The following is a 13,166-nucleotide window of genomic DNA, read 5'->3' on the forward strand; positions in this document are numbered from 1 at the left end:
GGAGAGAAAATTCCCATGTCGAGCAAGTGGTGTCTCTGGCCTCTACTTGGCCCACATCTTTTGGTCAAGAGCGGCCAATCCTCCCAGGCCTTTGTTTTCACTGCGCCTGAGGTTTTGCTGTGAGTAATCCAGGGGCTGCCCCGGCACTGCTCCCGAGGGAGCCCTGGAACTAGGCCCGCATAGCTGAGAGGTCCGGGAGGGCCGCAGGGGCCACTGCCTAGGGACTCGGAGGTCTCCAGGGCGGGGGTCTCGGCAGGGATGTGTCCAGGGGCAGATGTAAAGGCAACTGATACTCAAATATAAGCCCTTTTCTTTCCTCCCATCCCGAGGCCCTGCGCACCTCTCCAACCCAGAGGAGTTGGATGGAAGGTCTCATCCTGCCCAATCCCAAAATTAACGTGGGAGCCGACTGGGGTTTCTTTTGCAGGCTGCCCCCAGCTCTGGGTGCACTAAGAGAAGGTGCTGGACTTTGCCCCCTCCCTCTTTGATGAATCCAGTCCGTCTTGCCCCTTCCTCCCCAACACCACGCACACACAGTCTGTGGAGCTGTCTCTCTTTCCCTCTCTTCCCCTTTCTCTTTTACTAGGATTGATGGAGTGACAACAGTTTGGCAGGTGTCCCCTAAGCCTGTAGTGGGGAGCTGTGGACCTAGCCCTGACTTCTCAGCTAGCAGGGAACAGCCCCATTCCTGGGCCCTTGAAATTGAACCCCACATTGAGGGAAGTTGAGAAGGAATGGCACGAAGGGTGGCTAGGCTGGCACAGGATGGAAGCCCCACCCTGGGGAGGGGGCACTTTTATGCCTTATGCTTGTTGCAGAGAGAGGATTTAGAAACAATGGAAGATGGAAAGGAGGTGGAGGAAACAACACAAAGGACTGGAAAAGTTGAGAACAACAAAGAGAAACGACTGGTGAGGGAAGAGAAAATTCGAGAAAGCCCCAATACTGGGGGCAGTGGAGGGAACTCGGGAGAGAGCAGGGGAGGGAGATGAAATGAAGGAATGCTGATAAAGGATGGAATGAAGAAGCAAGATTAGTTTGTTGTATGAGAGAAGAGAAGGAAAGAGAAAGAAAAGAAAGAAAGGAAAAATGAAAGAAGGAAAGAAAGGAGAAGTGAAAGAAAGAAAAAAGGAAAGAAAGGAAGGAAGGAAAAGAAAAGCAAATGAATGAAAGGAGCTAGAAAGTAAAAGAAAAGGGAAGGAAAAGAAAGAGAAGTTTTAAAAAAAATAAAAGAGAAATGAATGGGAGAAGGAGAGACGGGTAGGAAAGGAGGAAAGCTAGGAAAAAAGGAAAGAAGGAAGAGAGGAGAAAAAAGTGGAGGGAGGGCAGGAAGAAGGCAAACGAAGGAAGGAAAAATGAGAAATATACAGAGAGAAAGGAAAGAAGGGGGAACTGGGTTAACAGAAAGGGGGTCTAGACGGGAGGAACAGCGGCAGGAAAGGCGCGGAGAGGAGGGTGAGCGGGGAGAGGCCCAGTGGGGCTGAGGCGGGGGCTCCCAGGTATCCTGGCTGCCGTGACCCTGACCTCCCAGGTTCCAGTGCCCACCCCAGGCAGGCTGCAGGCCGGCGCCACAGGAGGGGCGGAGGCGGAGGCCAGCCTCTTGCGACTCACTTCTCTCCGAAGTAGCTGACAGAGCTGGAGGAGTTCTCGTGCAGCCGCACCTGCCTGGGGCTGGCCTTGAGGCTCTGCAGGTCAATATCTGGCTCCCAAAGCAGTGCTGGAAGCAGAAGCAGCAGTTTCGAGAGGGGTGAGTCGCGGACCCACCCTGGCTCTGCCTCCTGACCTGCCTCCGCTGTCTGCAGCCTGGGCTGCTTTGTTCTGCCATGCTCTGGCTCTGTGACCTTGGGCCTCAGTTTGTTCTCTGTGTCAAATGAACCCTTTGCACTGGAGGGTTCTTCTGGCACTTTGGTTAGCCTGCCTGTATGTGTGCAGGTGAGAGAGGGGTGATGATAAGGCCCGGTGCGTTCTGGGAAAGACATCTTCATTTTCTTCCTTGGTGAGAAGAAAAATCTTCCTCCTTTGCCGTACTTATCTCCATCCCTGCCCCAGAAAGCTACCTTCCGGGGCAAGGGATTTCTCTATGCCAGAAGGGGTTGGATTAATCTATAAAGAGCTTGGTGTGAGGTTTATAGATGCTGGAGGAACCAAAGAAAGCATCGCACGCTGAAAGAGAACGAGGACATGCCTTCCTGGGGCAAGCGGACTTTCGGTCTGCAGTGTATTTCACAGAACTCACACACACACAGAGATTAATTGGCAAAATGACTTCAGATTCAGCCTCTAGAGGAGGTTGACCTGGGGTGGTTGTGTGTCTGCAGCCTCTTGGGCCTGTGCTCCCCCACGCTGTCCATGTGCTCCAGCAGCAACCACCCAGTTAAAGCCAATTAGATAACTCCTTTGTTTCCCCAAAGTGGGATGGGGCAGGTCGCTAAGGTCAGCACATCTTCCAAGGGCAGCATAAGCCTTGAGGATTCAACCCTCAAACCACCGGCCAACTTTAGCATCGCTCTGTTAGCTTTCCTCCCCATTCTCAAGCTCCTTTCCTTCTTTTATCTCTCTCCACATCCCCCCACCCACTTGCTCCCTTCCTTCCTTCTTCCTGTTTTTCCTTTTCTTTCTCTCTCCCTCTTCATCTAGTCCAGGCTGGGGCTCTTGTACTGTCTTCGTACTCAGAGGCTTTGCTCTGAGACCTTCAGACAAGGTAACATGTGCCCTGACCTCAGGAGTTCATTACCGGGATGCAAATATTAGGAACGGAAGATGAGAGGCAAAATGGGGAGGAAGCTTTGCTAATCAACTGCGGGATGAAGCGACACATTTTCTGTATCAATCATGATTACTGCCCTCACGTCCCCGTGGCTTGCCCCAGAAAATCCTTCCCCACCTCACCCATCTGCAGGCCACAGTCGGCCTGCCCCTGCCCATAGGGGTGGAGTTGCTGGTGCCCCCAAGGCTGTTGCTCTCCCGGGGTGAGTGAGGGCCTGCAGGAGCTCACCTTGGTGCAGGTGGGATGACGTCAGTGAAACCAGGTCAAAGCCTCAAACTATTAAATAAGCAAAGCCTGTTTCCCTATTCCCGATGCATTTAGGGGTCCTCTTTCCCTTGAATGGAGAAGCTGGTCGATTCTGGCTCTTGGCCGTCTCTCCAAGGAATGCCTCTGATTAGCTGGGCCTGCCGCCGCCATCCACCTCTGCTCGGCAAAGAAGGGAGGCCTCTTATTCCAGGCCTTGGTGGAGGGGTTCCAGACTGTCTGCCTAGAGCAGCCACCTTGACCCCAGCCTGGCCCCGCTGGGAAGGAGGGAACCCAATTCACTTCGCAGGATCCGGAATCTTGAATCTCCACGGGCAGAGCCAACAGCTGCGACCGCATCCTCGAGCCTGAGCCTGACGCTGGAAGCAGCTTCTGTCTTTGGGGGTTCTCCTTGCTGCCTCGGTCTCTGCTCTGTTCGGCTCGCTATTGTGTTTTTCTCTCTCCTTTAGGGGCTTTGGTGGACAGGGAAAGGCAATGTTTCTCCTCGGGCCCCTGATCCTTCCGCACGCCCCCGCCAAACCTTAAAGCTGCCGACGGTAAGGAGCTGCGGCTTCTGGCCCTGCTCACAAGCTACTTACTCAAAGCAAATTCACATTCTCTTCTGGGCAGGAGGGAGGACAGATGCTCCTTCCTCAGTCCTCCCTTGCTCATTGATCCATTTTAAGGGCATTTGGGGGTCAAAATTGAGACCGGATGGCTTCTGTTGGTATAAAATTAGCATTTTTTATCACGCCAAAGGCCCAGATTTCTCAAGTCAAGGAATAGGAGGGCTTCACCCAGACCCACACCTCTTCTCTGGCCTTCCCTGATGATAAAGGTTTGTTGAGGCGGAGGAAGAGAAGGGAAATGAGTAGTTTGTTCTGTCGAGAAATCAGTCAGTAGCTGCAGCTGTTCCTGCCACTGCTATTTATTTAGTACCTACTATGTGCGAAGCCTTGTCCCTACCTCTGTTTCTCATGACGGTCAGTCATGAGATGCTCGCCACTGTGAGGCTTTAGTGCATGTGGACAAATACATAAATAAATGAACTGATGGAAAAGAAAGTTTGGATTTTGATTGCCGCCTTCCATATGCCCTGTCTCCGAGCCCGTGCTTTCCCAACTCCGGCTACCCAGACCCAGCCGGTTGGAAAATAGGACGGCCCCAGGGCTCATTTGTCTCCCCCACTGGAAGACTGTTAGAAAGGGAGCAAGAGTTGTGCAGTGGGAACGGCAGACACGAAAGCCCTGAAATAAAGGGGTTGGGGTGGTGGTCAGAGGGGTCCCCCAGAGGTATCTTCCCATCTTTGAGGTGTGCACTGTCGGTGAGGGGAGATATGTTTCTCTGGGCGTCTGAGCAGGTCTGCAGGTTTGCCTTAGGTGTCATCACATGCCTGAAGGGGGCAGCAGGGTGTGCATGTGCAAGTGAGCTGAGGGGGGCTGGACAAGTGTTTCAGCACCAGGCTTGTGTGCACTGGGCCCAGACGCCTGCACTGGAGCAGGTGCATGGGCGGGGGAGGTGCACAGATCCGAACGTATCTCCGCATACATGACTCTCTGTGTATTCGAGAGCGTGTGTACCCGCTGAATTATTATAAAATTACACTGACCCTTACAGCAAATCCATACCGGCCCGGCCTTTCTCCCCCCGACCTCTCGACCTCTGGGGTGCCTGAGGAAAGAGCTGACCGGGTCACCGCCTTCCCCAGTCAATGAGTCTCTCTCCATTAGCATGAAACATGAATCTACTGGCAGCTTGACAAATTATAACTAGCAGCCAGAGTTTTGCCAACTGGCTGGCTTGGGCACTGTCTATTTATCACTGAAAATGGTAAATCATAAGAATCCAGATGACTTAATTATTCAAATCCACCCAGACCCAGAGAAGCTGCAGTCCCGTCAATCTCAGCTCTGGGCTCAGGGCGAGGGCAGGGGGAGAAGGCTGATTGCTTGGGAGCTGGGAGACTCGGGTTCCGGCTCCTCTGCCCTGCCCGGCAAGGGGGGGCTTTCTCTGCCACCCATTCCCCTCCCTGCCTTCCTGCCCACCTTCCCGGGCAGAAGCCTGGCCGATTGTTTTCGCTGCTGACCCTCCCGAGGCTCTCCCCTCCCCGCCTCCTGCTGCCTGGTCCCCAGGCTCCTGCAGTGTTTCTCTGCCTCTCTTTGTGTGGGTCTGTTAGCTTGCTCTCTCTGTTTCAGTGCCTTCATTTTTATTTCTTCTCTTTCTCCTATTCTCTTCACCATTTCTTTCCCTCCCCGCTCCCTACGGATGGATGCTGACCCACAGGCGCACACACACACACACACACACACACACACACACACGACCTCTCTGATGGAGGTTTGCCTGTACCCCGGCTCCTTTGTTCTCCGTGGCCCGGAAGTGCCCAGCTCAGGATCTCCACGCACCCTCCTTAACCCAGGGCCCTGAGTCGTGGAAGGTCTGAACCCTCTCGACCTGGGAGCCACATGGAAGCACAAACGTCAATGGATGATCTGGGCTCGTTCTGCCTTTCACCCACCACGGCATGTACACAACTTTCCTGTCCCTTTCTTCTGTGGAGTTCTGCACGGCTTGGGCAGTCAGAGATGTGCCCCAGCAGGAGGCAGGCCTGTGTCCCAACGAGGCCCACCTCAGGCTGTCCCCTTGCTCCCAGCGTGGAACCACCACAAGCCCTAAGGGAGGGATCCCTCCATGTGAGTTTTCCCCAAAGGAGAAGGAAATCTGTTTACAGAACAAATCCTAGACCCAGAGGTCTGCACACCGAGCTTCTGGGGGCTCTTTGATCTCTGGGTCCTTTTATCTTTGTGTCCCTCACAACCCAGTATAAATATGCACTCCTATTTCTTCCAGTCCTGGGCCCCAAGGGAAGTCTGTGTTCTCCCGGCCAGTGAGGGGTGGTGCTGGGTAGATGCAACGTGCCCTAACGCTGGGGTTCGCTCATGAGAGAGGAGGTGGTGGACGGCGGAGAGGGTCCCCAGAGCTCCCCTCTTTGAATGGTGTCCTGGCTTGTTCTTCAGGGGGGCTTGTTCCACCCACGAGGACCCCAGGGCCCTGTCCCCAGAGGCTCCTCGGAGCACACTCCTGTGTCTGCAGACGCTTGTCAGTTAGGCTCTGAGTGGCTAGGTCAGCGCGCGTGACTGCACACTTTCGGGAGTCCTTGTGCCAGGACAACAAGTGACAATGTCCCCACCAACAGGGCACCTGAGGAAACAGTCCCCTCACTCCCCGCAATTCCATTTCAAGGCCTCTGAGCAACGTTGCTGTCAATAGGAATTGGCCTTGCCCTATCACAGAGCTCTGAAGGAGGAGCTGCTTGTTTCCGCTACTGAAAATGAGTAAGTTCTTCCTTGAGTCTAGCCTTCTCTTCTTTCTGGGTTGGAGGATGGAGACGATCAGGAATCTTGGGCCGGGACTCCCCACCCTCCAAGAGAACATTTATGACCTGCAGGGGACCCTTCTACCCCCCGGGCTCATCCCCACTGCTAAACCACCACATCCTCCTCCTTCCTTCCTCCCCACCTTTCGAATCCAGCTTGTTACTTGACGACAAGGGCAGCGTCCACGGGTGAGGCAGGAGGGGAGAGGATCAAGACTCAAAAGCAGGCCAGCAGCTGGGCGGCAGGGAAATCAATAAGGGAGATAGAGTAAAGACAGGTTTCTCTCCCTTTTTTTCCGGCTGGCTCAGGGTCCCTGCCCCAGCTCCTAAAAGCAGGTGGAGGACAGAGGCCCTGGCCTCTCTCTGCCCTTCTAACTCAAACAGGTTCCTAATCCCTGGGTAGAGGGTAAACAGTCTCCGAGCACGGCCAGGATTAACCGCAGAAATGCTGCTAAGGTATTTTGGGCACAGTTCCCTACCCCCGCTCCCACCCCATGTTACTAATTAGCCCAACAGCTTGGGGGAGTAGCTAGGAATGCCTTTGTGCAGCCCCGCAAGCCCAGGGCTGAGCTCTGGACACTATCTCTGGTGCTGCACCAGCTGAGGGGGGCAGAGGGATTCCCACCCCCTCCCCACTCACTGACTCCCAGATCACGCAGGGCAGACAGCGGATTTCTCCTCTGCACCCTCCCCGAATCCCCCGGCTTCCCCTTGGCTCTTCACAGCTGGGAGGCAGGTGGGGGACAAGAGGGAGAGTGGAATCGGCTCCGGAAATCAAACGACCCAATAAAAAATTAATTGTCTAATTAAAACCATGAGGAAGCCCCTTGCCAGAGTCTGGCTCTGAGTCGTCAGGGCTGTAAAGGGTGGGAAATGAGTCTCAGCTCCTAATAAATTCCTGATTTGCAGCTTGGTCTGTCAGCGAAGGAGTAGGAGAGCTGAGCGTCCTGCCGCACTAGGGCCTCCTAGAGGTCATGCCATCCCTCCCTGTGCCCCCAGCCCCGGTGATCACACCCACACCACCACACACACCCGGCTCGAGACCAGAGACGGGAGCCTCTCCCAAAGGACAGAGAGGCCACCGCCCAAGGCGGGCAAGTATTCCCGAGACTGACCCTCAGGCTCCCCAGTCCAGGGCTCACCCCCTTCTTCCAGGTCTTTCCTCAGGAAAGCAAACATCCAGGAAACTTCTGCAACTGGAGAGTTCTTCATGTAGGTTAACCGATCGTTGTTAGAAACAGGTTGCTGTGTGGGTGCGTTTTGACCTCATCCCCTCCACTTCTGTGAAAAATAACATTTTTACATAAGTCACGAACCAACAGCTTCCCTCTCTTAAACTTGTGCTGATTTTTGCACGAATGACAGGGAACCATGCTAAGAAATGAATCCCTCTCCCCTAAAAAAGGGCTCTGCCCAGTTGGCCAAGTCCCCTGGAAGAATGAACACAGAGCTAGTCCAGAAAGGAGTGCAGAGTTAGGCAACTCTCGAGGGTAGACGGCGATCCGAACCTTTGCCCTGGATAATTGTACCAATTCTTCACTTGGGTCAGCCCCGCCTCTATTCCCCTTGTCCCTCAGCAAAAGCAAGGGCACTGTCCTCAGAGGCATTAAGTCATGATAGCAGGAGGAGGGGGAAGCAGCTAGCATACAGCCGTCAACATCCTAATACATTCTTTGATTATACAGAATACAGTACGGGATGTACACCTGTGATTAGCTTCTCTAAACAAACACGGAAGAACAAACAAGGGTTGTCCTCCAGAACAGTCACCTTAGGAGGAAATAACGCTTATCCCATCTGTACCTCTCTTGATTAAACCATTTCTGCAAAGACTGCTTTAAAATGGACTTTCTAGCCATTTTACAAAATACTCAAGAAAACCATGACTAGCTACAAATTGTTTTTTGACTGATTCCAGAGAAGCAAATGATAAAGATCTTTCACCAATAAGGACATTTAAAGACTGAGCCACAGGGCTTCCCTGGTGGCGCAGTGGTTGAGAGTCCGCCTGCCGATGCAGGGGTTGCGGGTTCATGCCCTGGTCCGGGAAGATCCCACATGCCGCAGAGCGGTTGGACCCATGAGCCATGGCTGCTGAGCCTGTGCGTCCAGAGCCTGTGCTCTGCAACGGGAGAGGCCACAACAGTGAGAGGCCCTCGTACTGCCAAAAAAAAAAAAAAAAAAAGACTGAGCCACATACCCTGAAGACAATTCCCAAAGAAGAGTTACAGAACTTTTGTCATCGTGGCCTTGTTGGGAGAAGGGGGTCGCCCCAACGTGACTACTTGGAGGCGGTGGTGCTTTCAGTTGCATTTCTCTCCGGCCACATCTGGAGTGTATTATTTATCATTCCTGATAATCATTCTTTTGCTCATCTGGTTGTCATTTTTCATCCTAAACAGTGAACTAAGAAGGAGAAAAAGGGAAGGAAACAAATTCCTGACCCCCATCTGGGTCAGGATCTCATTTCAGATTTCAGCAAATTCCCATGCACAAGTGTCACCAGGGTGGCTAGGCCTTTCTGCTTCCAAGAACCCTGAACCTAGAGGCTGGAATGTCAGCACTGATTCTGGTTCACCTCATGGTAACTGCAGACCTACTAAGTGTCACTGGGTCTTTACACGTGGGTTATTCTTTTCAATCCGGGGGTGAAAGACAGTTTTCCTTCCCCGATGGATGGAGTTTGTCATTTCTTTTCCCTGCTACTTGGCCTCAGACTGCACCCTGCTTTGTGGACCTGTTGTCTGGGAGACACTCTGGTTTCCCGGTGCCCACGTCTCATGAGGACATGACTTTGGAGACTATTTTGTCCGTCTCTCTGTCCTCGGGCAAAGCCTCATGAATATTCCTGGTCCTCAGGTTAACTAGCTTAGACTGGTAAACAGAACCCTGCCTCAAAAAGGGCACGATGGTGGCCCACCATCACCGCGCGACCTTGGGCAGCGGGGAATGCGGCGACCGTACACGTCAAATTCTATGTGAATGGCTCCACCTGGAGTTGTGCTCCAGGAGTGCGGTGAGTGGTTGGTCCCTGGAGCTGAGCAGTGCTGCCACCCAGCAGCCCAGAGATGCTGGCAATTCGGTCAGCTTCGCGCCGCATTCACAGATGAGAAACGTCAGTTCTGACAACTAAAGTGTCAACACCTCAGCCCCCCGAAAAAGGGCTCAAAGTGGAGATCCCCTCCCCTCACGGATGTCTGGGAGATCTAGGCTCAGGCGACAGCTCACCAATCTTCTCTCCAGCAACTTCAAAGGCAGCTCCAGCCCCAGGGAGGACCGCGAGGGTACAGAGCAAAGCTGATCCACCCCGAGCTCGGTGTCAGGTGATGTCGCGGGAGCACAGGTCAGCCTGGGCCTAGAAATGGCGGTGAGAGGTAGGATCCCTCCTGGCCTAGAGTTTGGGGAGGGATGGGAGCGGGTTGTGGAGCCGTGGTCACAGTCCTCACAGTGTAGAGGGAATGTTTACAATTGCCCAAGCCCCTCCCTCCTGGGCCCTCACCTGCAGGCAGAGCCGCCTTAGCCTCCTCACCCACGGCCAAGCCTATCCCACCCGGATATCCTCCTGCAACCTCTGCCAGCCCTGCCCTTCTCTCCTTCCAACCTCTTTCATACGTTCCTTGCCCAAAGAGTTTTTCTGAATAGAGCCCACCGACCTTGGTCATTTTCGCAACATTCCCGCTCAAGCATTCTCTCGACCTGCAGGGTCATTCAGGCCTCACCTCACTGGGACCGGGCTCCTTCACGTGTGTGTCCAATTCACCCGATTACGCCAAGACATCCCGACTCAGCAGTTCCCGACGCTCAGCCATCAGAGCCCCAGAGGAGCCACCACATCAAAAGCTTAGACACTAGGACTTGGAGGCGTTAGCTAGTCGACAGCCAGCCTGTCCTGAGGAGACTCCATGCTGGGCACTGCGGTCCCAAAGAGCCTCGGGTCTCACACAACCAAGAAAGACACATCCATCCCAGATTAGTAAATAACAATAATAGCCCTTACCATGAAGGTGTAGTGAGACCTTTTTTCGTTTGCTTTCGTTTGTTTCTTTGTTTGTTTTGGCCGCCCCCACGCACCGCATGGGGGATGTTAGTTCCCCGACCAGGGATCGAACTCGTTCCCCCTGAAGAGGAGGCACTGAAATTGCGAAGCCTTAACCGCTGGACCAGCAGGGAAATCCCGGGTGAATCTTGTGGACAATACATTTCAGAGGTGGGAGAGAGTGCTGTCAACTAGGGTCCCCCCAGAAGACTCCCAGAGGAGGTCAGATAGGAGATGCCCTGGTAGCCCCTCAGAGGCCTCGAGGCTGCAGAGGAATCATCGCGTGGGTTGTTTTGTTTCCCAGAAGGCTGGCGGCGGGAGAACGCGCTCCAGCTGGAAGCTGGAGCAGGGCTTCATCACCAAGCAGCTACTCTCTGCCAGGCACTGTGTGGGGCACTAGCAACCCAGTTACAGTGAGGGAGTCCATGCCTTCAAAGCTGACAGTCTAGATGGGAAAAGAAACCGTAAGCAGATCTTTGTAAGGCAGTGAAGGATGGACCTCCACCGGTGATACACCTCCCTGGCATCGTGGGGTACCACGCCCACACATAAACCTCTCAGGGGAAAGGGGAGAGGAAGGGGGCAGGGAAGGCATCCTGAAAGGGAGGCTAATGTAAACTATAAGCAAGTGGTACCCTTCTTCTCCCCACACCCTTCCCAACTGAAGGTCACCTTTCACCTTAAGAAGAAACCATTGGCTTCTTCAACCAAGGTCACAGCGTGCTGTCAACATCCCAGCACTCTCTCACCCACCTGCCCTCTGGGCAGAGTATTCAAACATGAACTGGGATTCCAGCCATATCTGGGGCACCTTCCTATCCCATCTTCCCCACTGTCCATCCCAGCCTGCCAGCATCGTGGCCAGGTGCTCTCTGATTCCCAGGACCCAGGAAGGAAGAGCCTATCGTCTCCTAGAATTACATGCTCTGCAGCCTTCCTCCTTCGTGTCTTTGGGGAAGATGCCCCTGCTTCCCCTTCATTCTCCATCCGGACCCAGCTCCCACCTCCCACAGCTGCAGCTGCTCCCTCCTCTCCCCCCTGGAAGAATGCCCCCCTCCCCCACATCCCTCCACAGGGGGAGAGTGGGAGGGAGGCAGCATATGGCCCCATTCTCCTTGGCCTGGGCAGGCTATTTTGGAAATGAGAAAACCCCCTTGTCCTGTCCTCCCCTCTGGGGAACACCCTCCCTCCCCTCTCCACATTCCCCAGAAGTTCTCAGACTGAGATCCGTCCTACTCCTACGTGCAGTTATGTGGTGAAATCACTGCTTTCCTGCCCTGAGGCGCCAAAAGCTGGGAAGGGAGCCTACTCAGACCTTTGATGTAGGCACGTTTTAAAAGGCCCACCTGTCCCCTCTCTCTCCCCAGCCCCCAGCCTGAACTGCTGGAGCCCCTCATCACAGCTTTAAATCCCAGGCTACCCCCCAACGTGGCCCGGATCAGGTCACACACATCCTCTCCCGCTGGGGGTAATCAAACCCAACCGTACTCACTTGGGGACATCTGTCTCTGGTGAATAAGGAGAGATCCCAAACTTGAGTGGTTCTGTGACACTTAAAAGCTTCAAGCAGGAAGATCTGCAATTTCTCTTGGAGCAGGGCCTGCGGGGAGGGTCCCTCTGAAACCCTCGTTTGATGTTGTGCTTTCATGGTTGCGGTTTGATCCAGATGTTCCCCACTTGTGGGATTTTCTCTTTGGGAGGGAGGGGCCCTTGGCTGTGAAGATATTTCCATTGTGTGCACATTTAGATCGAGGTGGCTGGGTGCGGGTGCTCTTCTAGTTGATAACACACCCTGCTCTGGACAACCCTGCCCTTTCCTTCGGGGATCACATCCTTTCCCTTCGCATCCAAAGACAAGAAGAGGGCATTCACGTAAGGAGGCATTCCCGGCTCCTGTAGGCTTGCTCTGTCGCTGCCTAGACAGGGCTCTACCTCTCTGTCCTTCTGGCTCCATAAAACGGAGATGGGGTTGGTTCGCAAAGATGGTTCCCAGATCATGGAAAAGAACAGGAGAGGGAATTCAAGAACCAGATTTCTGGCCAAGGAACAAACAATTATCAAAGAAATTGTGAATGGGATTTGCACTGAGAATGATGAGTCAGGGCTCCTAAAGAGGAAGTGGCGGGCTTCCCTGGTGGCGCAGTGGTTAAGAATCCGCCTGCCAATGCAGGGGACACAGGTTCGATCCCTGGTCCAGGAAGATCCCACATGCCGCAGAGCAACTAAGCCCGGGTGTCACAGCTACTGAGCCTGCGCTCTAGAGCCCACGAGCCACAACTACTGAAGCCTGCGTGCCTAGAGCCCGTGCTCCACAACAAGAGAAGCCACCGCAGTGAGAAGCCCGTGCACCGCAATGAAGAGTAGACCCCGCTCACCGCAACTAGAGAAAGCCCACATGCAGCAACGAAGACCCAGTGCAGCCAAAAATAAATAAATAAAATAAATAAATAAATTTAAAAAAAAAGAGGAAGTGGCCATCCCTCTTTTGGATCAATCCTACAAGGGTGGAAGTAAACGTCTCCAGATTCACAGACCCCTCTGCTCCCTCCGAGCTTGAAAAGGTTAAGGCCATCCCTCCCCAACGTCTTCACAGAAACCCTGGGAATCTTTCCTTCCACCTTAAGAGTCTTCAGAAGTTCTTGCTGTCCAGCCTCAGTCACTGCTTGTTGTAGCAGGAGGTGGCTTCCCTGGAGGAAGTGCCTTAGTCACACTCAGTGGTCCTCTAAGACCTCTCAGCATCCTTC

General features: G+C 53.8%; 1 long non-coding RNA gene across 5 annotated transcripts; it reads right to left on the reverse strand.

Moving 5' to 3' along the window:
• Positions 1-1,287: 1,287 nt before the first annotated feature.
• Positions 1,288-12,638, reverse strand: LOC113620544 (uncharacterized). 5 transcript variants are annotated; one of them, XR_003432823.1, is made up of 4 exons: positions 11,915-12,638; positions 8,587-10,867; positions 7,529-7,667; positions 1,288-6,621 (listed from the first exon to the last, which is right to left on the reverse strand). It is a non-coding gene; the product is annotated as an uncharacterized LOC113620544 (long non-coding RNA). The 5 variants fall into 5 exon arrangements; XR_003432824.1 differs by having other exon boundaries at positions 8,587-9,777; positions 10,106-12,638; XR_003432822.1 differs by having other exon boundaries at positions 8,587-8,792; positions 9,615-12,638.
• Positions 12,639-13,166: the final 528 nt, after the last annotated feature.

This window comes from Aethalodelphis obliquidens, unplaced genomic scaffold (assembly GCF_003676395.1).
Source record: "Aethalodelphis obliquidens isolate GAN/ISIS:26980383/991018 unplaced genomic scaffold, ASM367639v1 scaffold8, whole genome shotgun sequence".
Taxonomy (NCBI): Eukaryota; Metazoa; Chordata; class Mammalia; order Artiodactyla; family Delphinidae; genus Aethalodelphis; species Aethalodelphis obliquidens.